Source organism: Nicotiana tabacum, chromosome 1 (assembly GCF_000715075.1).
Source record: "Nicotiana tabacum cultivar K326 chromosome 1, ASM71507v2, whole genome shotgun sequence".
Lineage (NCBI taxonomy): Eukaryota > Viridiplantae > Streptophyta > Magnoliopsida > Solanales > Solanaceae > Nicotiana > Nicotiana tabacum.
In genome coordinates this window covers 125,074,612-125,100,460 of record NC_134080.1, presented here as the reverse complement: position 1 = coordinate 125,100,460, position 25,849 = coordinate 125,074,612, and the positions used below count along the sequence as shown (strand labels likewise).

The 25,849-nt window shown below is 38.6% G+C and overlaps 2 long non-coding RNA genes across 2 annotated transcripts; one reads left to right on the top strand and one right to left on the bottom strand.

The window, feature by feature from the left end:
• Nucleotides 1–215: 215 nt before the first annotated feature.
• On the bottom strand, nt 216–4,847 carry LOC107793251 (uncharacterized). Its single transcript, XR_001649669.2, has 2 exons — nt 4,318–4,847; nt 216–1,331 (listed from the first exon to the last, which is right to left on the bottom strand). It is a non-coding gene; the product is annotated as an uncharacterized LOC107793251 (long non-coding RNA).
• An 18,554-nt stretch (nt 4,848–23,401) lies between these two features.
• LOC142181947 (uncharacterized) lies at nt 23,402–25,589 on the top strand. Its single transcript, XR_012710847.1, has 2 exons — nt 23,402–23,553; nt 25,083–25,589. It is a non-coding gene; the product is annotated as an uncharacterized LOC142181947 (long non-coding RNA).
• Nucleotides 25,590–25,849: the final 260 nt, after the last annotated feature.

Below are 25,849 nucleotides of genomic sequence, written 5' to 3'. Positions count from 1 at the left end.
ATATTTTTTCTTCCTTTTTTTTAAACAAATACACTATGGGAAATTATTAAGGACAAAACCCTAGAAGAAAAAAAAATTCTTTATTATTTTTTTAGTTAGAAGTGTGCTTTTCATAAATAAAAATAAGTAAATAGAAGTGTGCTCTCTCTAACAGTTTAAGCGAGTATCCGATCAAAGTAAATTATTATAATAAAAATAAGTCACACACTTCAAAATTTCAAATGCACAAATTCTTTAGGTTCTGTTTCTTTTTGGCATGCGAGTATCCAATCAACTATTCTGTCATTACATACTTGAAAAGACTTGATTCTCACATACAATCAACTAATTCTGTGTCTAACTCCTGAAACCATAAAATTGTAGCTTGGGCAGAAAGAACTTAGAAATGTGTATGATGCACTAGCTAAATCTAGCAGGGCTCTCATCAAACATGGATTCTGCTGGTGTTTTAGCTGTGTTATCGATGTGTCCTCATCGTTTAGCCAAACTGCATCTGCTGAAAAATAAATAGGAATTTTTTTGGACAAATTCATCCCAATATCTATCAAGTAACAAACAAAGTTCCTAATACTTCAGGCAATATTTTGTCCGCATACCCCCTCCTCCCTTGAGCCGCTGGAGTTATCACAACAATCGCTAGGGGATATAAAATAGAGCTATTCCAAGAGTAAATACAGGCATGAGAACATTGGCTGCCAACAAGGCATCGATGAAATTGTAGACTAATGCATGTGGGTTAAGCAAGTTGTCTGGTGGATTAGCGTGTACAAGCCAGAAGATCACGTGGATTGGAACACAACTTTCAGATTGTATCCAACATGGTCACACCTTGAAGCCTTGGAGAACAAAGCACTGTTATATTACTTCTATTTATTACAAGCATATTCAAAGTGCAACTTGAGGGATCTCTCAATAACAGAAGGTTTCCTTACCCCACGACCCAAGTCTTAGCATGTTCTTCTGCTTCCGGCAAGGAGAATCAAGTAAGTAGTCAGCAGCTTCAACCAGAATAACCAAATAGTGCAGACAAAGTGCAGCTGAACAATGCAGAATTTGCTTTCAAAAAGATACTCAAAACTTGAATTTCAGTAGTGTATTGTTGGCATATAACCTGGAGCAATGCAGTTGAGTTAACTGAAGCTAAAACTTGTGCAAAACTCCCTCAACTGTTCAGAAAAACTGTCGTAACATCAATCCCCCCAAAAAACGAACATCTTCACTATTGAACAGAAACTGAACAATACAGGACTGCGGGCAGCAAGCACAAAATCTTTTACAGCAACAGGAAACTAGCAGCAAACCTTCAACTTCTATCAGCAGATTCTAACCAACTGGACAATAGTTTATGGAACAAGAGCACTCAATTCAACAAGGAGAATATTTTAGAAGTAAAAACCAGATTTCAACTATCACTGCTGAACTCAAGCACAATCTCAACTAACACAAATTTTCGGCAGACTTAGCTTACTATATGCTCAACCAAATCATAATTCAAGCTACTCAATCTCTAGTCCAACTGAATCCCCTCAATTAAACTCAATGACAACAACAACTATTTGAAACTGTTGGTAACAAGTTCAAACTAGGGGAATTTCAGCTATCAATTTACTCTAAAAACTTCAATGCAGGATTTACTTTCAAACATGGCCCCATAAATAGCTCATAGATTGAATTAAAATCACAAAACAATGCTCCCACAATCAAGGACTGATCCCAACAGAACATTCATCAGCATATAAGCAGTTTGACAAGAGAATTTCAACTTGAACTCTAAATATTTCAACAGTAGAGTCCAACAATACAACTCAGTTCACACTATTCCCAACAAGCAACTCCTGAATTTGGCTAAGATCCCGCAAAGCCAAGAACCTAAGATTTACTAGGAAGACCAGACCCTATGCGGGTTGCCTACGTATCACGCCCCAAAAGACGAGAATCAGGTATGCATAGTTCAGGCAAATTGGATACGGGCGAGAATTAAAAAAAACACAACTAATTTAGAGAAAACATATTTTTTGTCTTTTGTTTTTGAAAAATGATGAAACATGTAAACCCTTTTGGATTTTCTTTTTCTGATTTTTTTTTTGAACAAAATAATGGGGAAGTGCAAAATCTTTTTGGATTTTTCCATTTTCATTTTTTGGTCTTTTCTTAAAAATAAAATGTGAAAGAAAAACATAACTGGGCCCTACTTGCTTTATTTTTTACACTTCACCCTCTTTTTTCTCATTTATCCTCAAACCTCATTGGTCACCCAAATGACCTCGTTTACCCTTGAAAATTGCAACATGTAGCACATAAGATGCAACAGGATAGTCTTTTGTTCTTTGGGTACACCTGCCCTAGACGGACTCAACCCCTGTATTGAGTCCCCAAAGTCAAATGCACGTGATGCAAACAAGCATTCCTACTAGGGATCCGGCATGAGGCTGAGTTATTCTAAGTTTAAAACTTGGATATATTGTTCTAGACCTGGCTTACCCGAGCGGACAACTTGAGCCGAGGGGGGGCTGCGTACTGGTAACCAAAAGATCATCCGGCTTTGCAACTTGTCCGACCCTCGTTCTATTTGGGATATGACACAAACAAAAAGAAGTCACGACCAACGTGCACTCCTCGGGAGAGAGAAGAGAGGGGTTTCGTAACAGTTCATATACAGTTCGGATAATATCAAAGCGGTAAAAGCAACATTTAGCATATTAGGCCCAAACATGTAATAAAATCAGATAATAAATAAAGTCAACTACAACAATTATTCTAAGCTCGAATTCTTGAACCCTGAACCAGAGGTCGTGGGTTCGATCGCCAGAGCTGTCACACCTCCTTTTTACCTACACCCCCAGAAGGGTATATAAGGGAGTTTTTCCAATTTAAGTGACAATCGAAATGAGATTATTTATTTAAAGATTCAGAGTAGCCACTTGGGATAATTTATAGTGTCCCAAGTCACCGGTTTCAAATCCCGAATCGAGGAAAGATTGACTCTGTTTTACGTCCGCGAACACAGAAATTCGGGTAAGGAATTCTGTTAACCCGGGAGAAGATGTCATGCATTCCCGGATTCCGTGGTTCTAGCACGGTCGCTCAACTGTTATATTTGGCCTATTTACTTGATTTTAATACATGTTTTAGCCTATGGTTCAATTTTAACCTTATAGCCGCTTTTATTCATTTTTAGGAAGATTGCAACGTCATTTAAAATACGTCTTGATCCACATCACATAAATGCACTCGCAGTCCGCAACATATTTTATCTAACGTTATTGAGATTTGGATTTGGGTCACATAAATGCGCACCCGACTTTAGGAAGGTAAATTTTAAAATACGCACCTAAAATGAACTACGCATTTTTAAACTTTGCGAGGGCCATGAAAATTCAACTAAATGACATGCCCCGATTTCTAGGATTAAAGTTAGTTAAATGAGGGCCACGAATTTTGAGATTTTATTTGGCATAGCACACCTCAAATAATTTCCTACATTAGATAGTTAGTTAGTTTACTCCTACCAATTTACGACATCAAACTGTTCCAGCCACTTTGATTTGCAGCCTTAACCACTCATTAACTAAACAATCATTTGCAAAAATATTCAGCTTTACACTAAGACAGAGACATTTATACGAGAATAACCACTTTTCACGTTGTTGAGCCTTACGCTTGAGATATAAAATTCCAGTAGCTAAATGACATTTATCATAGCACTACAAAGCCCAGATTTTAACACATGAACTAGATTAAACCATCTAAAGCAAACTTGCATACTTAATAAACAAATACCATATTTAGCATTCAATTGCAAATGATTTACTTCAAGTAAACATGCTAGAATCAGTGGATTAACCTCATAGATCCATTCTCATCTATACATTCAAAGAAGCACCTCAAACATACCCAAGTAATATCTAAACAAGCTTAAAAGCTTCATCAATTGCTATTCGAATTTGCATTGCAAGAGTCCGAAGATTAGCTCCAGCACACATTGCTTCTCGACTTCCTCAAATCAATTAACAATTACAACAAATCTCCGATTAACAATTACCACAAACCTAACCACAGAGTGTTCAACGATATGATACTTTTACTGTTAACGAGCTTAGTTCAAGTAAATAAAAATCAGCTTGGAAAGCAATTTCAATTTTGATACCTTCAACTCAAAACAAAGAACCCCAATTAGATATTTGACAGCAAAAAACAAAACTCCATAGATCTGATGGACGAACACAAGGAATCCGAAAAACTGAACATATTCATAGAGTCAATAATCCAAATATTCATCTATATTCAAAAGAGGATCCCGGGTAAATATATACATACCTAAACACCGAAAATAAACTGGAGATAACCAACACAATTCTGAAATATAAGGCAAAATCCAGCAGCAGAAACAGAGACAAACCAGCGACCAAATGAGTTCAACTCGACGGCAACGGACAACGATTCAATCCGCCAAATTTCTTAACTAGTGCCTGAATCGGAAGCTCTAAACCCAAATGTCACTTGACATTCCAGAAAAATTGAAGTAAAAAATAAGTAGAAGTGTGAATAGCTTTCAAATCCTCCTTTGTTTCTGTTTTGGTTTGTATTTGAAACTCTCTTTTGAATTTTCAAAGCTGGGCTTGAATTTTGGACATGAATCGATGGCACCTGTATGTGGGGAGTAGCAAGAACTCTTGGGTCTGCTCATCTGTCCAGAAAAGATGAAGAGCTCTCCATTTCATCTTTTCTTGTGCGCCGCTTGGGTCTGATCAAAGAGAGTGTGTCTAGGTTTTTATTTTAGGAGTTAACATTATTATATAGGGGTAGGAATTAGGTTAGGTTAAATGGGGAAAAGGGTATGAGCTCAATGTTTTTGTGCTTTTGAAGGAATTTGGGTCATGAATTTGGGCTAGTTAACTTTAGGGTAGGAAGATTAAATCAAAACTCCTTTTTTTCATTTTTCTTTTCCTTTGATTTTAAAAATCCTAAAATCAAAAACCTAGATTATCTAAAAATGTGAAATTAAGCTAATTAACTAATTATAAAAAATACTTAATCCTAAATTAAAAGAGAAAAAATCAATAAAAGTGTAAAAAATGAAGCATTTTTTTTGTGATTTTCAATTTTTTTTATAAAACAAGTAACTACCGATTAGTCCTAAAAATGTACAAAATGAAGCCTAAATGCCATGAGTAATATTTTTGGTATTTTTCATGATTTAAATAAAATAAATGTGCACAGACAAATGCAAGCAATTAACAAAAAATGCTACAAAAATCCACGAAATTGCAAACAATGGGAAAGATTTATTTTGTTGAATTTATGGGAATAATTCATATAGGGCAAAAATCACGTGCTCACAGAACTCACACTTCGAAAACTTAGCATACAATTGACTATCCCTCAAAGTCTGAAGAACTGATCTAAGATGATGCTCGTAGTCCTCCCAGTTGCAGGAATATATCAAAATATCATCAATGAAGACTATCACGAACGAATCCAAGTAAGGCATGAACACTCGGTTCATCAAATCCATAAAAGCTGCTGGGGAATTTGTCAACCTGAATGACATCACCAAGAACTCATAATGCCCGTACCAAGTGTGGAAAGCTGTCTTAGGGACATCGAATGCCCTAATCCTCAACTGATGGTAGCCAGATCTCAAATCAATCTTCGAAAATACCTTGTCACCCTGAAGCTGATCAAACAAATCATCGATCCTCGGCAATGGATACTTATTCTTGATTGTAACTTTGTTCAACTGCCGGTAATCAATACGCATTCTCATCGATCCATCCTTCTTCTTAACAAACAACACCGGCGCACCCTAAGGCGAAACACTGGGTTTAATGAAACCATTCTCAAGCAAGTCTTGCAACTGCTCCTTCAACTCTTTCAACTCAGGCGGAGCCATACGATATGGCGGGATAGAAATGGACTGAGTATCCGAAGCCAAATCAATACAGAAGTCAATATCCTTGTCGGGTGGCATACCCGGTAGGTCTGAAGGAAATACCTCAGGGAACTCACGAACAACAGGAACAGAATCAATAGAAGGAACCTCGGCACTAGAATCACGAACATATGCCAAATAGGCCAAACACTCCTTCTCGACCATACACTGAGCCTTCACATAGGAGATAACACTACGGGTAGAATGATTAGGAGTCTCTCTCCACTCTAAACGAGGTAAACCCGACAAGGCTAAGGTCACAATCTTGGCATGACAGTCCAAGATAGCGTGGTAAGGTGATAACAATCCATCCCCAATATGACATCGAAATCAACCATGTCTAGAAGCAATAAATCTACACGAGTCTCAAGACCCCCAATCCCCACAATACAAGAACGATGGACTTGATCTACCACAATATAATCACCCACCGGTATAGACACATAAACAGGAGCACTCAAAGAATCACTAGGCATGACCAGATACGGTGTAAAATAAGATGACACATAGGAGTATGTAGACCCTGGATCAAATAAAACTGAAGCATCTCGGTCACAAACTAGAACAGTACATGTGATAACTGCATTGGAAACCTCAGCCTCAGGCCTGGCTGGAAGAGCATAACATCGAGGTTGGGCCCCACCACCCTGGACTACATCTTTGGGACGGCCTGCAGCTGGCTAGCCTCCACCTCTAGAGGTTTAAGCTCCACCTCTAACACCTCTACCTCTACCTCTAGCACCTCAATCCCCACCTCTAGTTGGCTGGACGGGCTGTGGAACACCAGGTGCCTGAACTATAGCACGGGAATTCTGCTGCTGTGACTGAGTACCCACCAATCTCGGACAAGCCCTCCGGATATGACCATACTCACCACACTCAAAGCATCCACCTAAATGATGCGGTTGAGGAAACTGAGACTGACTCTGGCGACCTGAATGACCACCCCGAAAACTCTGGAGCGGCGGTGCACTGATAGAGGCTGGTGGTGCACTATAGGACTGCTGATCAGAATACTGCATCTGAGAACTACGGCCACCTGAAGCACCATGAGAAACCTAAAGTGTTGACTGAAAGGGCCTAGCAGGATAGCCTCTACCATATGAATCCCTGCCTCCAGACGAGGTACCACTGAATCTGCCTGAATGACGAGGCCTCTTGTCCGACCCATGACCACCTCCCTGCGACAGAACCATCTCCACTCTCCTGGCCACATTGGCCGCCTCCTGGAAAGAAATCTCACTCCCTGTCTCCCTATCCATCTGAATACGAATCGGCTGTAAGTCCATCAATAAACCTCCTCATCCTCCCTCTCTCGGTGGGAAGTATAATAAGAGCATGATAAGCCAAATCGATGAATCTGGTCTCATACTGGGTAACAGTCATAGAACCCTGCTGGAGACACTCAAACTGCCTCCGATAGGCCTCTCGCTAAGTGATGGGGAGAAACTTCTCCAGAAATAGCTGAGTAAAATGCTCCCAAGTCAAAGCTGGTGATCCGGTTGGTCTAGCCAAGCAATAATCTCTCCACCAAGTCTTAGCGGATCCCGACAAACGAAAAGTAGCAAAATCGACCCCATTGGTCTCTACTATCCCCATGTTCCTGAGAACCTCACGACAGTTGTCTAGATAATCCTGAGGATCCTCAGAAGATGCACCGCTGAAAGTAGTAGTGAAGAGCTTGGTGAACCTGTCCAATCTCCACAAAGCATCAGTAGACATAGCTTCTCCATCACCGGTCTGAGCTACCACACCCGGCTGAACTGCTCCAACTAGCTGAGCTGCTGGAGTCTGAAACTGGGGAGTCATCTGCTCCGGAGTGCGAGAAGCAGGAGTCTGGGCTCCTCCTCCAGTGTGAGAGATGGCTGGTACTACAGGAAGCAAGTCTGCCCAGGTGACACTCTCCAAAAGGCCCACTAGACGGACCAAAGCATCCTGGAGTGTCGGGGTAGCAATAAACCCCTCTAGGACATGAGCTGGGCCCACCGGAACTGTCTGGGCCGGAACCTCATCATCAAAGTCAACCTGAGGCTCCGCCGCTGGTGCTGCTGCTCTGGGCTGAGCTCTGCCCCTGCCTCGGCCTCTAGCACGGCCTCGGCCTCACCCTCTACCCCTCGTGGGAGCTGCTGCTGGGGGCTCTGGCTGCTGATCGGTGGATGAGGAAGCGCGTGTTCTCGCCATCTGCGAAAGATCAGAGTAGAAATTCAATTAGCATTGAGAAACCAAGCCGCCCGACAAGAAAGAATAAATGTGAAGTTTTTCCTAACTCTGTAGCCTCTGGGGGATAAATACAGACGTCTCTGTACCGATCCCTCAGATTCTACTAAGCTTGTCCGTGAATTGTGAGACCTATGTAACCTAGAGCTCTGATACCAACTTGTCACGACCCGAATTTCCCACCCTCGGGAGTCATGATGGCGCCTACTCGTGGAAGCTAGGCAAGCTGCGCAATAAAGAATCACTAACTCTTTTATTTTAGCCCTTTTTAATAATTTTGATTAACAGGTAATCAACATTTAATATTAACGATAAATAGAACAAGCGGAAGACCTAAACTGATAAAATAACCAAAACCAGTACTACAATGTCAACATACTCTTCTACCCGGAATCCGATGTCACAATATCTTGGATTGTCTATGAGTACTACATACAAGTGTCTGAAAAGAAAATACAATCTGTCCCGGAAACAAGTGAAAACAGAACACATAATAAGATAGAAGAGAAAGCCAGGTCTGCGGATACCTGCAGGACTACCTCGGGATCTCTAGCTGGACTAAAGACAGCCACCCAAATTGTCACGCCCCGAACCTGGGGAAGCATGGCTGACACTCGGTGCCGAGCTGCCCCAAGCGAACCACTCTGTAACTTATTCTTTCTGTGTTCATGATGGGCGAACATGGCCACAACTCACAATGCATAACTATACGTGGTCACACACTGTATCAATGAACCATCTTTTTTAAAACATGAATATATTTGGGCCGTCAAGGTCTCTGACATACTGTACAAAATGAATGTCTGTCTATAAAGCCTCTACGATTATTTGATATCAAATGGGATAGGGTATCGGCCAACCTATAAGTATGTAGTAAAACTATGATATGATGACATAAGTATGTAGTAAAACTTGCAAATATCCTAGTTTCATGACAAAACATTTTCCTTGATCACCCTTGTTCCAGCCTTTACGGAAACTAGCATCCAATTTATTAATTCTTTGTTAAAAGACAAGGAACTTGAACAGATGAAAGCCTAAAGATCTAAGTTACCCTACAAAAACCTTTCTCAATCTTTAAACTTTAAAGAACTTGATTTGTGCTTGGACCTACTCTACCTTAAATTAGAGCTTATACTTAAGCAAAGCCTTCTGCTAATTCTCTTGCATACTATTCATCTTTTAACCAAGGCCAGTGTATTTCTCGTTGAAATCTTTACTTAGTCAAAATGCAAAGTTTATCCATTCAGTAAATAAACAATAAGAGAGTGTGTGAATATATCTTGTTGTATTCTCTAACCAAGTGACACCTTTCCATGTACTATATGAGTCACTTAGTGGCCTTTTGACCAGTTTATGGGCTGCCACATTAATGGTGGAGAAATTTTAAATCTTTATCCAACTTATTAGTTAATTAGGTAATGTCTCGTTATTCGATAATTTAACCAATTACCCTCATAATTAAGAATTATTTCAAATTACTTAAAATACTACTCAGTTTTAATACATTTTATATAACTTACTATCATGGTCATATGGTGCCGTGTAAAATAAATACATATACTATTATTTCATTAAAATATTCATGTAAAAATACATATATTTTTCTCAATTTTTAATTTTCCTAATTTCATATAAAGAGTACAAATTTTCTTACACTTAATTCTTAAAATGGTAAAAAGATAACCTTCTTTTCTTGTGAGAAAATAATTTTTATCTTTACAATAAAGAAATTCTTTTTGTACTATAAATTCTTAAAACGGAGAAAGGATAACTTTTCTTATGATAAAATACTATATACTCTTATAATAAATAAAACTTCATTTATAAACTCTCACATGTCATGTATATAATTTAAAACTTACCACAATAGTATAAAATTGTATCTATTAACTTTTATCGAAAATAGTTTATTTCAAGGAAAATACATATCAAGCCGATATATAGTAGTTCCGAAATTCTTCAAACTTACAGGGTCTTATATCAATATCTTCATGTATAACCTTAATCCCTTCTAACTCATATATTATTATTTCGACGAATCCTAAAGTTAAGGTACGGGATGCAACACAAATGCTACTGTCCAAAAGTTGCTCCGGGATCTACACATAGTGCAGAGTGTAGCATCAGCACAATCGAACTCATGTGCTGGTAAGTGCCTAGCCTAACCTCGGCGAAGTAGTGACGAGGCTAGGACCAGACTACCAAATAAACCTATGCAGTTATATAATATACAACAGAATATAAACCAGAAATAAATAAGTAAAGATGGGAGGGGGGTACATGCCGCGGGGGTATATCAATATCAATAGTAAATCAAGAAAAAGGCATAAGGACAACTTAGAATTTACAACAAAACAATAAGGAACTTGTGACCAATCTATAAACACTTTATATCATCAATTGTTGCGGCGTGCAACCCGATCCCAACACATAACAACATTGTTGCGGCGTCCAACCCGATCCAATTATATCATTATTGCAGCGTGCAACCCGATCCACATATAATATTATTGCGGCGTGCAACCCAATACAAATATATCATTGTTGCGGCACGCAGCCCGATCCACATATACAATCAACAACAATAATAACAAGAGTCCAGGCAAGGGATCAATGAAGAACTACACTATCCCGATAAGGGACTCGACAGTATAAGTAACTACGTCCCGGCAAGGGCAAAACAACTATAACTAGACTTGTTTCAACATCTAACTACCTCAGCTAACACCAATACTCAGTCACAAGTAATTCCCACAAGAATAATCATAATCCTTGCTCAATACAGAGAATCATCAACTTAAGCATCTGTAGTATTATTTAAGAACACAATAATTTCAATTTAAGACTCACGGTCAAGCTCAACACCAACGTATAGACACTCGTCACCATGCCTATACGTCGTACTCAACAAGAAACAAGTAGCAAATAGGACACAACTCATAATCCCTCAAGCTAAGGTTAGACCAAACACTTACCTCGAACTTCCACGGCCAACTCAAGCCTCAAACACCGCTTTTCCTTTTGAATTTGGCTCCAAATCAATTGTATCTAGACATAATCAACTTAATAACATCAATAAATGCTAAACAATCCAATTCCAATGCTTAATTATAGTTTTCCCATCATTCTTCCTAAAAAGTCAAAAATTGACGGCCCGCTTGGTCAAAACACGAGGTTCGAACCAAAATCCGATTACCCATTCACCCACGAGCCCGAATATATAATTAGTTCCAAAATTCGTCCCCAAAACGTGGTCTAAATAACAATTATACAAAAAACCCTAACTCTATCCAAATCCCTAATTTTCTACCCTTAAGAACATGATTTAAGCCTAGAAATCTAATGGGTGTTAATAGAAATTGAAGAAAATGAGTCTAAGATTACATACCTATGGACTGGTGGTGAAATTATCTTTCAAAAATTGCCCAATTTGGAGTTGAGAAGAAGAAGTTATGAAATTTTTTGTTTAATCCCGAGTGTGCTGTTTTCTGTTTAAAAATCGCTGGGCAGACCTTCATCGCGTTCGCGATGGGTCTGCTGCATTCGCGAAGAGCAGCCTTCCTCAGGCTTATGCGATCACGAGTCCTCTTACGCGTTCGTGAAGGGTTGGGCCCCCTGACCTTCGCGTTCGCGAGCCTGTGCACGCGTTCGCGTAGAGGAACATTTACTTCCCTGACCAGCCCCCTATTTACGCTATGTGTTCGCGGGATGTGGGTCGCGTTCGCATAGAGCAACCCCCTAGTGCTCCACGTTCGCGATCCTTACCTCGCGTTCGCATTGAACAAAATCCACCCCTTCCATTTAACCTTTCGCGATCGCGAAGCACAGAAGGTCTGTGCATCAGAACAGCTGTTTCTGCAATTTTTCACAAGTTCTAAACCTTCCGAAACCTATCCGAAACTCACCCGAGCCCTCCGGGCTCCAAACCAAACATGCATACTAACTCAACAATATCATATGAACTTATCCGTGCGATCAAATCGCAAAAATAACGAATTTAGCATAAAAATCTACGAAATTCTTCAAACTTTCAAAGAATGGATTTTCACAACTACGGGTCCGAATCACCTCAAACGACTTCCATTTCTTACCAAATTTCACAAACTCATCTTATTTCACAGATAAGGCCTGTACCGTGCTCCTGAGCTAGAATACGGGCCCGATACTATTAAATTCTAAATGCATTTCATTTTCAAAACTCATAGAAATTTTCAGAAAATAATTTTCTTTAAAAATTCATTTCTCGGGCTTGGGACCTCGGAATTCGATTCCGGGCCTACGTCCAAGTCCCATATTTTTCCACGGACCCTTCGGGACCGTCAAATCACGGGTTCGGGTCCGTTTACCTAAAATATTGACCGAAGTCAACTTAAATGCATTTTTAGTCAAAATTTCAACAATTTTCACAGATCTTTACATAATAGCTTTCCGGCTACGTGCCCGGACTGCGCAAGCAAATCGAGGTGATGTTGAAAGAGGGTTTTAAGGCCTCAAAATGCAGAATTTATTTTAAAAACAAGTGATGACTTTTTGGATCATCAAAGCAGGAGGAGGGGCTTGTAGCATTTGCCTTTTTAAAGTTGCTGATTTTTAAATAACCACTATAAGAAATAGATAAAAGATCAACTTACTTGAAGTAGTCAAATTGCGGGGGGGGGGGGGGGGAATTTGCATCTATACGTAGGAATTAAACCTATAAATTCGTCAATTATGAGTTGGGCAAGTCAACTTTTGAGTTTCTCACCGACATATAAAAGAATTTGAGTTCCAAACGGGTTTGAATTATGTTAATTTGTTTGCTCTCCGTTTCCTCAAATTTTTACTTGGATTGGTAACAGTCACTTTTCAGTATCAATAATTCAGATTTAATTAATTAAAGTTAGATCTTGACCATGATTAAAATTATAGATATTTCTTATTCAATTTTTGATTTTTTGCATTTGCTCCTGCAGAACTACACCGACGGGTTTTTTCGTGAAATTTTTGAATAGAATGAATATGGGTTTAAAACAGAATAATAAAATATGAACAATCAATCTAAAACGGATGAATAAATTTCAAAACCATATATGCTTGTGTCAGTGTCACTTTGGCTAAAATCAATATAAGGTGGGTTCGGTTCATTGATTGATAATCCTATATTGGCTTAAAAAATGGTTGAGTTTTATAGTTTTTATTCTTTGACTTCAAATATTATATGCCACATCATTATATTATTATTATTATTATTATTATCGACAATACACTCCCCGGCTAAGAGTATATTAGGTGTGATATAGCAATAGTGCATAATTTTTTTGTTATAAAATTTTAAAAATGACTTTGTTACCTCATTTTCATTACAGCTTGCTTGGATATATACTACTAGAAATTCAGCAAAAAACGATCAAGAAAAACAGACCAACTTTGGTCGGTCAAAAAACTTGGTTGGTTTTTAAAAATATTTTAATTTTTAATTTTTTTGTTACGAAATCGATCAACTTTGGTCGGTTTTATTTGATGCAAAAATGCGGGAAATTATTTTTGAGTCCCGCGAAATTTATTTTTCAAGAAACCGACAAACTTTGATCGGTTTTTGCAATTAAAATAAATAAAAATTAATATTAAAAAAACTGACCAACTTTGGTCGGTAAATTCGGCCGATCATTCTAAAAAACCGACCAAAGTTTATTTTTTAATAAACTGACCAACTTTGGTTTGTTATTTTAGTGCGAAAATGCAATTAAAGAATATAAATAAAAAATAAGACAATCTTAAAACAAAATGCACCAATGGTTTAGTGGTAAAATAGTATCCTGCCATAGTACACACCCCAGTTCGATTCCTAGATGGTGAATCTTTTGATTACATAATTAAAATACCGACCAACTTTGGTCGTTTTTTTTTTCCGACCAACCTTGGTCCTTTTACCTTTGCAACCAACCTTGGTCGATCGGTATACTAAAATGACCACCAAAATAGCGACCAAGCGTGTTTGGACGCGTTTTAGTCGGTAATTTACCAAAACCGACCAACGTTTCACCGTAGTTTAGTTTTGGTCGGTAAGATTTAGTTTTTTCTTTCCCATGGATTCACCTTCTTCACAAAGATCAACATGCAGCTGTCTTTGGCAAGCATTGAAGAAGAAAAGGAGTGATGAACGAAGAAGTTCAAAGAATACAAGATTTACTGCCTACTATGGTGATTGGGGAATGGATGAAAATATTTATACTGTAAATTCCAATTTTCCAAAGAAAGAACAAGAAAGCTTGAAGAAGGAGAAAGAAAAAGAAATTATAGAAGGCAAAGACTAAAGCTTTTCATATACCTAAAATTTATGAACCACAGAATGAGAAGGTATTTTTGTCTCATTTTATTTTCTTCTAAGAAGTTTAAAGGTTCCATTAAAAAATATTGTTCTATCTTTTATTGAAATTACATATGATCATGGATTCATGGGTAATTATTGATGTATTTGATATGTTACGAGATCATTAGCGTATCCCTATCGTTGTTGTTACAATTAATTTTTCTGATACGTTGTTTTGATATAAAATTTACGTGACCTTTTTTAACACATCCTATTTCAATCGCATAAGTCAAGTAATTTTTTGAAGGAAGGATTAAAAACTAATGGAACTTTTAGATTGAAAGGAAGGAAGAGGGGAAAAGAAAACTTTTTTAAAAAAAAAAATGAGGAACAGGCCAATTTCTTACATAAGGATATCGGGTAATCTCCTATGGGTCAATTATAGATCCATGTGTGATGACCCGCCATGTCATCATGCCACATAAGCGCCATTTGGCATATATTAATGCCATGTGGAAGCTTACATAAGAATAAGGCTAGCATTTGTGAGAAGATTCTAGAGAAGTATGGACATTTCCTTAGGAAAAACCTAGATCCTTATGGATTTGCTAGGAAAGTCCTTGGAATCTTCTAGGCTTGTAGAGAATTCTAGAAAAAACCCTTATCTTGTAAATATCAAGGACTTGTGTAATAATTAATATTTACACACTAGCCCCTAGGAGACTAGTATATAAAGGGGGTCATTCATTTGTAATTCATCAAGCAAACAATTCAAGTTCTCTCTAATACAAAGCTTTCTTGAACAATTCTCTTGTGTTCTTTCTACCATTCTCTTAGCGGTCCTAAAGGTAGTAAGGCTGACTTGGCATAGCAAGAACGTGAGTAATTTGTGCAAGATCGTGAGCGAGTTGTCAAGTGCCGCACGTGTACTTAGTTAACAACTAAGGACGTGACAACGTGGTATCAGAGCGAAGGTTTCAACTAAGGGAATGGCGAACGGCGGAGAAATTAACGTTGCTAACACCCAAGCCAACGTCATCCAGGATGCTGCTGGCAAGAGCGGCCGTAGCAAAAAGAGGAATGCCACCAACAAGAGCCAGGAGGTGCCACCTGAGGTTGTCTCAAACGAAGGGCTTACATCCCAAGAACCATCTGCCACTGAGGCGAGCGAGGATGAAGTGGAGGTCCTTCCAGAGGACGTCTCGCTCGGTAAAGAGTGGGTGATGAAGATGAACGCGGGGATGGATGCCGTGGAGGTATTTGGCCAACGCTTGGGGAAGGTGGAAGACACCCTTAATGTTCTTGAGGGGCACACTCTTGAAGAGATTGAGAGTATCTGAAATGACTTGGAGGGACGTACACAGATTGAGATGGAACTAAGGCAAACCATCACTGCTTTAGAGTGCAGACTCATGGAGGCTTTGAGTACTATCGATGCTATGAAGGCAAAGATAGAGTCACTCGAGGAGCATGTCAATGCTGGCATGACCGAGGTAGCCAGCAATGTTGTGGTGATGAGGGAGGCCAAAATCGAGGCTCCTAAACCCCCGGTGTTCAAAGGTGTTCGTGATGCACAAGAAGTGGAAAACTTCCTTTGGCACTTGGAGAACTACTTCAGGCACGACAAAGTGAGGGACGACGAGGCCAAGATCAATACTACGGTATTGTACCTCTCAGAGACTGCCATGCTATGGTGGAGAAGGAAGATGGACAACATAGATAAAGGTCTAGGTACTATTAGCACATGGGATCAGTTCAAAGCGGAGTTCAAGCGACAGTTCTTTCCAAACAATGTCTTGTACGAGGCAAGGCGCAAGCTTAGGGAATTGAAGCAAACAGGGAGCATACGTAACTATGTCAAGGAGTTCACTACCCTTATGCTTCAAATCCCCAACCTGACCAATGATGACTTGTTGTTCCACTTCATGGACGGGTTGCAAAATTGGGCTAAGCAGGAGTTGCAACACCGACAAGTCACTGATATAGACCAAGCCATAGTGGAGGCCGAATCATTGATGGACTTCAGGCATGACAAGCATGACAAAGGTAATGGCAAGGAGTCAAAGGTTAACAATGTCAAATGTGGGGGAGACCGTGGCAAAGGCAAGGAGATACAACAACAATACTCCAAGACTCAAGATTTCAAAAAGTCGAGTGGCCGTCAGGGCTACGCCGAGAAGAAGGCACAGGTCGAGAAGAAGGGATGCTATATATGTGGAGGGCCACATGGCTTCAGGAATTGTCCTGACCTCAAGAGCCTCAGTGCCATGGTACGTGAGCGGAAGGAGCAGCCACAAGGAGAGAGTCCGGAAACCGCACAGTTGGGTATGATCGGATTATGTGGTGCTGTCACGAAGCAAGCTATCCAACCTACCGAGAATGGCAATCAGTACGTGGATCTCACCATCAACAACAAGCCCGCTCGTGCAATGGTGGACACTGGAGCAACTCATAATTTCGTGACTGAGGCTGCCGCAAAGAGACTGGAATTGAAGCTTGCTCCAACCAACTCTCGCGTCAAGACCGTTAATGACGAGATACAGAATGCTCGTGGGGTAGCTAATGGAGTTGGTGTCAAATTGGGAACTTGGAAAGGTATGACAAACTTTACCGTAACCACTATGGATATCTTTGACATCATACTGGGGCAAGAGTTCTTTAGACATTGTCATACTTTAATCGACCCCTACCTCCAACGTCTTTTGGTTATGGAGCGAGAAGGAGCTTGCATGGTACCTACAATGACTATGCCACACGGACAGATCCAAGCACAACTCTCATCTATGCAGGTTGTCAAGGGGATCAAGAAGGGGGAGCCCACATTCGTGGCAACCATTGCAAGTCTAGAGGAAGACAAGAATTTTCAAGAGACAGTGTCGCCTTGCATAGAGAAGTTGCTTGAGGAGAACAAGGATGTCATGCCCGAGGAGTTGCCTAAGCACTTGCCGCCTAGGCGAGAGGTGGATCACAAGATTGAGTTGGAGCCAGGGGCTAAATCACCTGCATTTGCCCCATATCATATGGCACCACCCGAGCTGGAGGAGCTCAAGAAACAATTGAAAGAGTTGTTGGATGCTGGTCACATTCGCCCATCAAAGGCACCTTTCGGCGCACCAGTATTGTTCCAGAAGAAGAAGGATGGATCGTTGCATTTGTGCATAGACTACCGAGCACTTAATAAGGTCACCATGAAGAATAAGTACCCAATCCCGCTCATTGCTGACTTGTTCGATAGACTTAGGAAAGCCAAGTACTTTACCAAGGTGGATCTTCGAAAGGGCTACTACCAGGTTCGCATTGCGGAAGGGGATGAGCCAAAGACAACATGTGTGACGAGATATGGAGCCTTTGAGTGGTTGGTGATGCCCTTCGGCTTAACCAATGCACCGACTACATTTTGCACCCTTATGAACAAGATCTTCCATCCCTACCTTGATCAATTCGTGGTAGTCTACCTAGACGACATAGTCATCTACAACAACACCTTGGGGGAGCACATGGAGCACTTAAGGAAGGTTTTCCAAGTCTTGCGAGAGAACGAGCTATACATCAAGAGGGAGAAATGTGAGTTCGCGCAATCAAAGGTGCACTTCTTGGGCCATGTCATTAGCAATGGTGAGCTACGCATGGACGATGCTAAGGTACGTGCTATCGAGGAGTGGGAGGCACCCATAAAGGTAACTGAGTTGAGATCCTTCCTTGGCCTTGTTAACTACTATCGCCGGTTCATCAGTGGATACTCAGCAAAGGCCGCACCATTGACTGGGTTGCTAAAGAAGAACAAGCCATGGGTTTGGACGGAGCATTGTCAAAAGGCATTTGAAGGCCTTAAGACAGCTGTAACAGAGGAGCCAGTCTTGGCGTTACCTGACTTTGCCAAGACTTTTGAGGTGCACACAGATGCCTCAGACTTTGCCATTGGAGGTGTCCTGATGCAGGATAAGCATCCCATAGCATTTGAGAGCCGCAAGTTAAATGAGACAGAGCGGCGTTACACGGTACAAGAGAAGGAAATGACTGCCATTGTGCATTGCCTTCGTACATGGAGACATTATCTGCTCGGGTCGAGGTTCGTGGTCAAGACTGATAATGTTGCTACTAGCTACTTTCAAACACAGAAGAAGCTCACACCAAAGCAAGCTAGGTGGCAGGATTTCTTAGCCGAGTTTGATTATGCGCTGGAGTATAAGCCGGGAAAAGGTAATGTTGTAGCCGATGCCTTAAGCCGGAAAGCCGAGCTTGCTGCAATCACTTCAGCGAGATGGGACATTCGGGAGGCTATAAAAGAAGGCATGCAACATGATCCAGCAGCCAGACAACTTATCGAGTTAGCTAACAAAGGCAAGACGAGACGGTTTTGGATAGAAGATGGACTACTACTTACCACAGGTCGGCGGGTCTACGTTCCTAAGTTTGGAGACATTAGACGACGGATCATAAGGGAGAGTCATGACACAATGTGGGCTGGTCATTCAGGTCAATGTCGCACTAGGGCCTTGGTTGAGTCAGTCTACTATTGGCCACGCATGCAAAATGACATAGAGTGCTATGTGCAGACTTGTCTTGTCTGTCAACAGGACAAGGTTGAACAACAACAACCCGGAGGACTTTTGGAGCCACTACCAGTTGCAGAGCGTCCATGGGAGAGCGTGACTATGGACTTTATCACTTGCCTACCGAAATCCTATAGTTATGGTACTATTATGGTGGTCGTGGATAGATTTTACAAATATGCCACCTTCATGCCCACCTCACCGGGTTGCACAGCTAAGGAAGCCGCCAAGCTATTCTTTAAGAACGTGATAAAGTATTGGGGCTTACCAAGGCATATCATCAGTGATCGAGACCCCCGCTTCACTGGGAACTTTTGGAGAGAGTTGTTCGACATACTTGGCACGGAACTGCACTTTTCTACTAGTTTCCACCCACAGACGGATGGACAAAAGGAACGAGTCAATGCCTTACTAGAATGCTACTTGAGGCATTATGTAAGCGCACATCAGAAAGATTGGGCAAAGCTCCTAGAAATCGCCCAATTCTCTTATAACTTGCAGCGGAGTGAGTCCACTGGGCGAACACCATTTGAGCTAGCAACAGGCCAACAACCACAAACTCCACATTCATTACCAGCCGCATTCGAGGGAAAGAGTTTGGGAGCTTATCATATGGCTAAAGGATGGGAGGAGCAGCTCGACATTGCTAAGTCCTACTTGGATAAGGCAGCTAAGAAGATGAAGAAGTTTGCGGACCGTAAGCGGCGTCCCACATACTATGGAGTTGGGGACATGGTCATGGTGAAGTTTAACCCAAGACAGTTCAAGGCACTACGGGGCATGAATCAGAATTTGATTCGCAAGTATGAGGGGTCATTTAAGATCGTCGCCAAGGTAGGCAAGATCTCATACAAGCTTGACATGCCATCGTATCTTAAGATCTACCCTGTCTTCCATGCCAGCATGCTTAAACCATATCATGAAGATAAGGATGATCCGAGTAGGGGCCAATCAAGTAGGGCGCCAATGACTATCACCGCCTCGCATGATCGGGAGATTGAGGCTATTATAGATTACCAGGCCAAGCGAAAACAAGGGCAAAAAGCCACCGCTATGTTCCTCGTCCATTGGAAAGGGCAATCACCGGAGGAGGCCACGTGGGAACGATATGAAGACTTGTGGCAATTCAAAGATAAGATCCGAGAGTTTATGCAGCAGCATTGCGCCGCGGTCGTCGCAATATTGGGTGGGGGAGAGTGTGATGACCCGCCATGTCATCATGCTACATAGGTGCCATTTGGCATATATTAATGCATGTGGAAGCTTACATAAGAATAAGGCTAGCATTTGTGAGAAGATTCTAGATAAGTAGGGACATTTCCTTAGGAAAAACCTAGATCCTTATGGATTTGCTAGGAAAGTCCTTGGAATCTTCTAGGCTTGTAGAGAATTCTAGAAAAAACTTTTATCTTGTAAATATCAAGGACTTGTGTAATAATTAATATTTACGCACTAGCCCCTAGGAGACTAGTATATAAAGGGGGTCATTCATTTGTAATTCATCAAGCAAACAATTCAAGTTCTCTCTAATACAAAGCTTCCTTGAACAATTCTCTTGTGTTCTTTCTACCATTCTCTTAGCGGTCCTAAAGGTAGTAAGGCTGACTTGGCATAGCAAGAACGTGAGTAATTTGTGCAAGATCGTGAGCGAGTTGTCAAGTGCCGCACGTGTACTTAGTTAACAACTAAGGACGTGACACATGTTCCAATAAATAACGTAGGAAAACAGATGATCTAAAATTTTTCCATGGAGTGTTCTAAAAGGCTTTTTTGGACTTGTTCAAGACTGCAGGCTACTTAATTAGGGTAAATTTTACCAATGATTATATAACTATAATCTTTTTTCATCAAAGTTATATAATTTTGTTTTGTCCAACAAAAATAATTAAAATTTCACTAACTCACATAAAAATGATACTGACCAAAGAACAAAAAAAATCGATATATTGTATTTTCTTATACTGTATTTTTTTATTTTTTATTTCTAGTCAAATAAATAATAACCCAATTAAAATAGAAGAAATACATATTTTTAGCGGCTTTCAGTTATGCCCGAGGTAGGCCTAGTGACAAGTTGATTAGGAGAACTTATAATGTTAAATGCCTCATTTTATCTATACTATATTAAAAGCACGAAGGCCCTTAGCGAAATGTCGTTCGTCTTTTTTACCCTCTAAAAATAGATTTCACATTAGACAAAATTGTCACTTAATATTTAAGATTTTGAAATAAATCAAAGTTTTGGCTATTAAACTTTTCCTTATTTGAATTAAGTTAAAATCCTAATATCTAGGACTTAAAAATCATTAACATATTACGTTTAATAAAGTTTCCTTTCATCTTCAATCTACTTCTACTAAAATATAGGATTGAACCAAACGATTCCATAAATAAGAAATTGGAGAAATAATTATATTAATCAAATAATGACAATGTACTATATATTTTATTCAGAGTGCAACGTTACCCACGCCGATAACATGAGCAAAATAATTAATAAAAGTTTACCAAACTTTTTTTCCGTATTCTTTTCCTTGGTATAATTATAAATTATAATATATATATATAAATATAGCTATGTATTTAAAAAATACGCTTAACAATTAGAATAAATAAATATGAAATATCTTTATTAATACAAAAAAAGAAAAAAAAAAAAAGAATTGGCAAAAGTCAATAACACTAATGATTCAGTAAATACAAAGTGCAAAAATACGATTCTTTGATCATTTTAAAATAAAATAATCTTATTAAAAACATTTAATTACAAGAAAATATTTCTTTTTAATATTAATAATAAATACTTAAGTATTAAAGTTATTTAATTAGCAAAAGAATCCAATCTATTCTTTCCAAATTATAAACCTAAAATTATTTTTCAAGTTGGCTCAAATCTTAGGAACCATAAATTTGTTTTCTCGAAAAGATCACCGGTGATGAAAGAAATTAAAAAATAGAGCAAAATCAGTTGTAGTATAGTATTAAGAGTTATCTTGGTTAATATGCAAACTTGAACAAATGGTAATGAAATAATAGAAAATAAAATTTATTCAAATTGAGTCATCATTAATCATTATTTTTTTTATTTTAGTAACTAAAACCCCACCGCAAGGGTAATATTGTAACCTTTGATGAAAAATAAATTAAGAAGACATAAGATTCTGTTCTTCAGTTTGTGTTATTTAAAAAAAAAAACATAATATAAGTATAGCTAATTCTATTTTTGTCTTCTCGAAAAAATTTGATAAAAATATTTTCAGAAAAGCTCTTACATCTTCAAGAGTGATGTGTTCTTCTTGAAACTAACAAGGAAATATAATAACTTGTGAAATTAAGCTGATATAATTATATAACTGGAAGAAAATTTAAGTACGGGATATAATTGAATGATGATTGATGACTCTATGAGACATAGTTTCTTTTTTTATTGAGTTCGCAATATAGGATGAATATTTTTTAATTTCTAGAGCTTAACCTTTATTTATAACTAAATTATGTTTAAAATAACATTTATGTAATTGTTTTTAAAAAATTATTCATTGAGTTCACGCGCAAAGCGCGTATATATATATATATAAGTATATTTTAGCCGCTTCTAAAAATAATAGCCGATAATATATATATAAATATATCTGTGTGTGTGTGTGTGTGTGTGTGTTATATACATACACATTCTATATATATATATTGGCTAGCAAATGCAATCAGTTTCAGTCGGGTTAATTTTATATTTTTTCCTTAAAATAAGAATGACTCAACTCAGCCTAACATAATACCCATATACGTAAATTAAAATAATACTAAAAGTGAATTCTTCTCCTATAGAAAACTTAGTTCAGAATGCATGAGATTCTGACAAAAAAAAATAAAAAAAAAATAAAAGGTAAAACTAATTAGAGAGCACTTGAAACAAAAATGTTATCAATTTGAATGAAAATCTTGAAATAAAATAAAAGATGGACGTATAGTGTTATGATTCACTTTTAGTATTATTTTAATTTATAGGCAGAATGGCCTAAATGACATCTATACTTGTGCCACTTTATCATGCCAGTCCCCAAATTTAATAATTTGTCAGTTGAACACTTATACCCATTCAAATAGTATATAATAAACGCTTATGATAAGAGGCTGTCAATGCGTGTAATACAATCTCCTACGCGTAGGACGCCACGTCAAAAAATCAAAGCATGTAGGCTCCGGGTCATTTATTATGGCCACATAAAAAAATAAAACGGGAAATGATTATTAATTCCCCACCCACCCACCCACCCAATTCTGCATCTGTTATTCATCTGTTAAGCTTAACCCAACACCTTTCACGACCACTTCTATAATGAGCAATCATACTGTCTCTTTTTTTCTTCCTACAATTCCTATAAGACCCATTATAAAATGCATACAATCAGATCATGATTTTTGTACCAAAAAATCTTTTTACCTTCCTATTTTTCCAAGCATAAAACTCTTATTGGGAGCTCAAACACAGATAAACTCACCCCACCCTCTCTTTATTTGGTACTTATTTCAGCTTAGAGAGAATTGAACAAAAGTTTTAGGTATTTTTGTTTATTAAATTTCAGTTATGTTTGTTAAATCTCGTCTATATTCTCCCGATTCTTCTTTGTTGTTGCGAGATGATTTGCTGCAACGATAATCTGAGTCTTCGATTCTAGAATCCTTGGACGCAGCACATTATTCACCATGTGTGACTCTATTGTGTGGTTGTTTAATGGTGGTGGGAAGGTAATAAAAATAGATTATAAGGGAAAGGAGGTAGAGGATCACAACGAAGAAGGGATTAAAAAAAGGGGTGAAAGGTGGGGAAGGGTTCCCGACTAGAAGGGGGAGGGGAGGGAAAGAAAAAGCTAGGCGGAGAAGAACATGCAGAGAGATTGGGGAATAATCTTTTTTTTTAAATCTTTTTTCTTTTCTTTGTTGTTGTTTCTTTTGATTTTAGTATTTTTTTAATCAAAGCCAGTGTATTCACCCGCTTTTAAAAACTTGTGACCATGCACTTTATTTGACTCAGTAAGATAAATGCCCCATACGCTTGGTCAACGGTCAGAATGGTTTAAACTATAGGTTTTAATCAAGTAGAAAAATGTCTGGATGAAAACAAATGAAGTAAAGGGACTGAGATGTCAAATCGGAATAAGTACAAGGGTTTAATAGGCTATTCTGCCTAATTTATATATATGGGTTTTGGGTCGGGTGGATTGGGCCGGGCTGAGTCATTCCAATTTTTATTGGATTATTACTTATTAGACTGAAAATAAAAAATAAAAAACAAAAAACTGTAAGATAAGAAAATACTACTGAAAAGTTATATTTTTCGGATTATGATTTTTGTGCGAGTTAGTAAAAGTTTTATGATTTTTGTGTGAGAAAAAAAAAGTTATACGACTTTGGTGAAAAAAAGTAATAATTATATGATCATAGAATTATCCCCCATTGATTAAAATGCTTTGAGGCTTATGTGTGAGGCTTAGTTTTTTTAAGGTTATGCCTCAAACGCCCGATTGTGTGTCCTAAACAAGTCTGAATTTTAAGTTCGAGGCTGTCCAACAATTTCCTATACAAATCATGTGCCAAATTCCATAATTAGAGTTGTTGACCCTCAAAATTCTTATAATATATGCTAGTAATTGAAATAGGTGAATATTATTTGATATTTATTTAAAAAGTAAATATCCGAATTTTATATCTTTATTGGTTAAGGTTTACGTAAATTAAAATGGAGGAGTATTATTATGTTTGTTGAGTACTTCTACTCCATGAATCTAGCTATAATCGGAAAACTCGAGACTCTCCGGCTTGACTTGAGTAGTCATGAGCTCAGTTGCGTTAAATCATAAAAGCTGTCAGAGGATAAACACACACTATGACAATCACGTACGCGCTAGTAATAATGTTATAATTAGTTGGCAAGAGCTAAAGATATTCCTCCATCTATGACCTTGAAAGCTAGAAACAGATATATTCTAGGCACACTACTTGCACACCCACGCTTATTACAACGCCACCACACCAACAGAATTGTGAGAGTATTAGTTATGATTTTCATTTTTGTCATTGTATACATCAGGTGTACTGGAAATTGTGAGCTCAATGAAAAAAAAATAACTCAAAAAGGAGATGTTCTAAACAAGGTCAGCAAAGAGGAGAAATGCTAAGAAAAGTGCGGCCCGAAGAATTTCATATGCGGCCGCAAAACCAAATGCGGACCGCAGAAGATGAAATGCAGCCACAGAAGAAGAACTGGAGCTTCAGGTATTTTTGGCTGAAGTACGGTCTGCATACTAAAATGTGCGGTCACACTTGGTCCACAAAACAGGTTCACACTGACAAAGCTTGGAAGATTAGAGAATGTGCAATCGAACAAGTCTTCAGTCTCCTCAAATGCGTCCCACAGAAATTCAAGTGCGGTTGCTGACGAGCGCAAAACACACATTAAAATATGCTAGCTAGTCGAATATAGTAAATTATAATATCATATCCACAAGGATTGAAGTTAAACAGTATTTTCGTAGTTTATAGCTCTATTGCTATCCAAGATGATCAACAATGGAGATTTATGTGATTTAAACTAAAATTAACTAAGAGTCTAAACTATTGGCTAGTGACAAACAATGTAAGTAATAGGTGATGTCGCCAAACTCACACCACAAATATAGGTTGTGAGGCGGTTGAAGCAATAATAAAAATTCAACGCAAGTTGGGGTCGAATCCACAGAGAGTTAGATATTGGATTAGGTATACACCTAGTGCGAATGTATGATGTGCCCCAAATTACACTTTCACATTTTCAGTTGTTGTTTCTACTTCTACTTTTAAGCTATTGATTGTAATTGT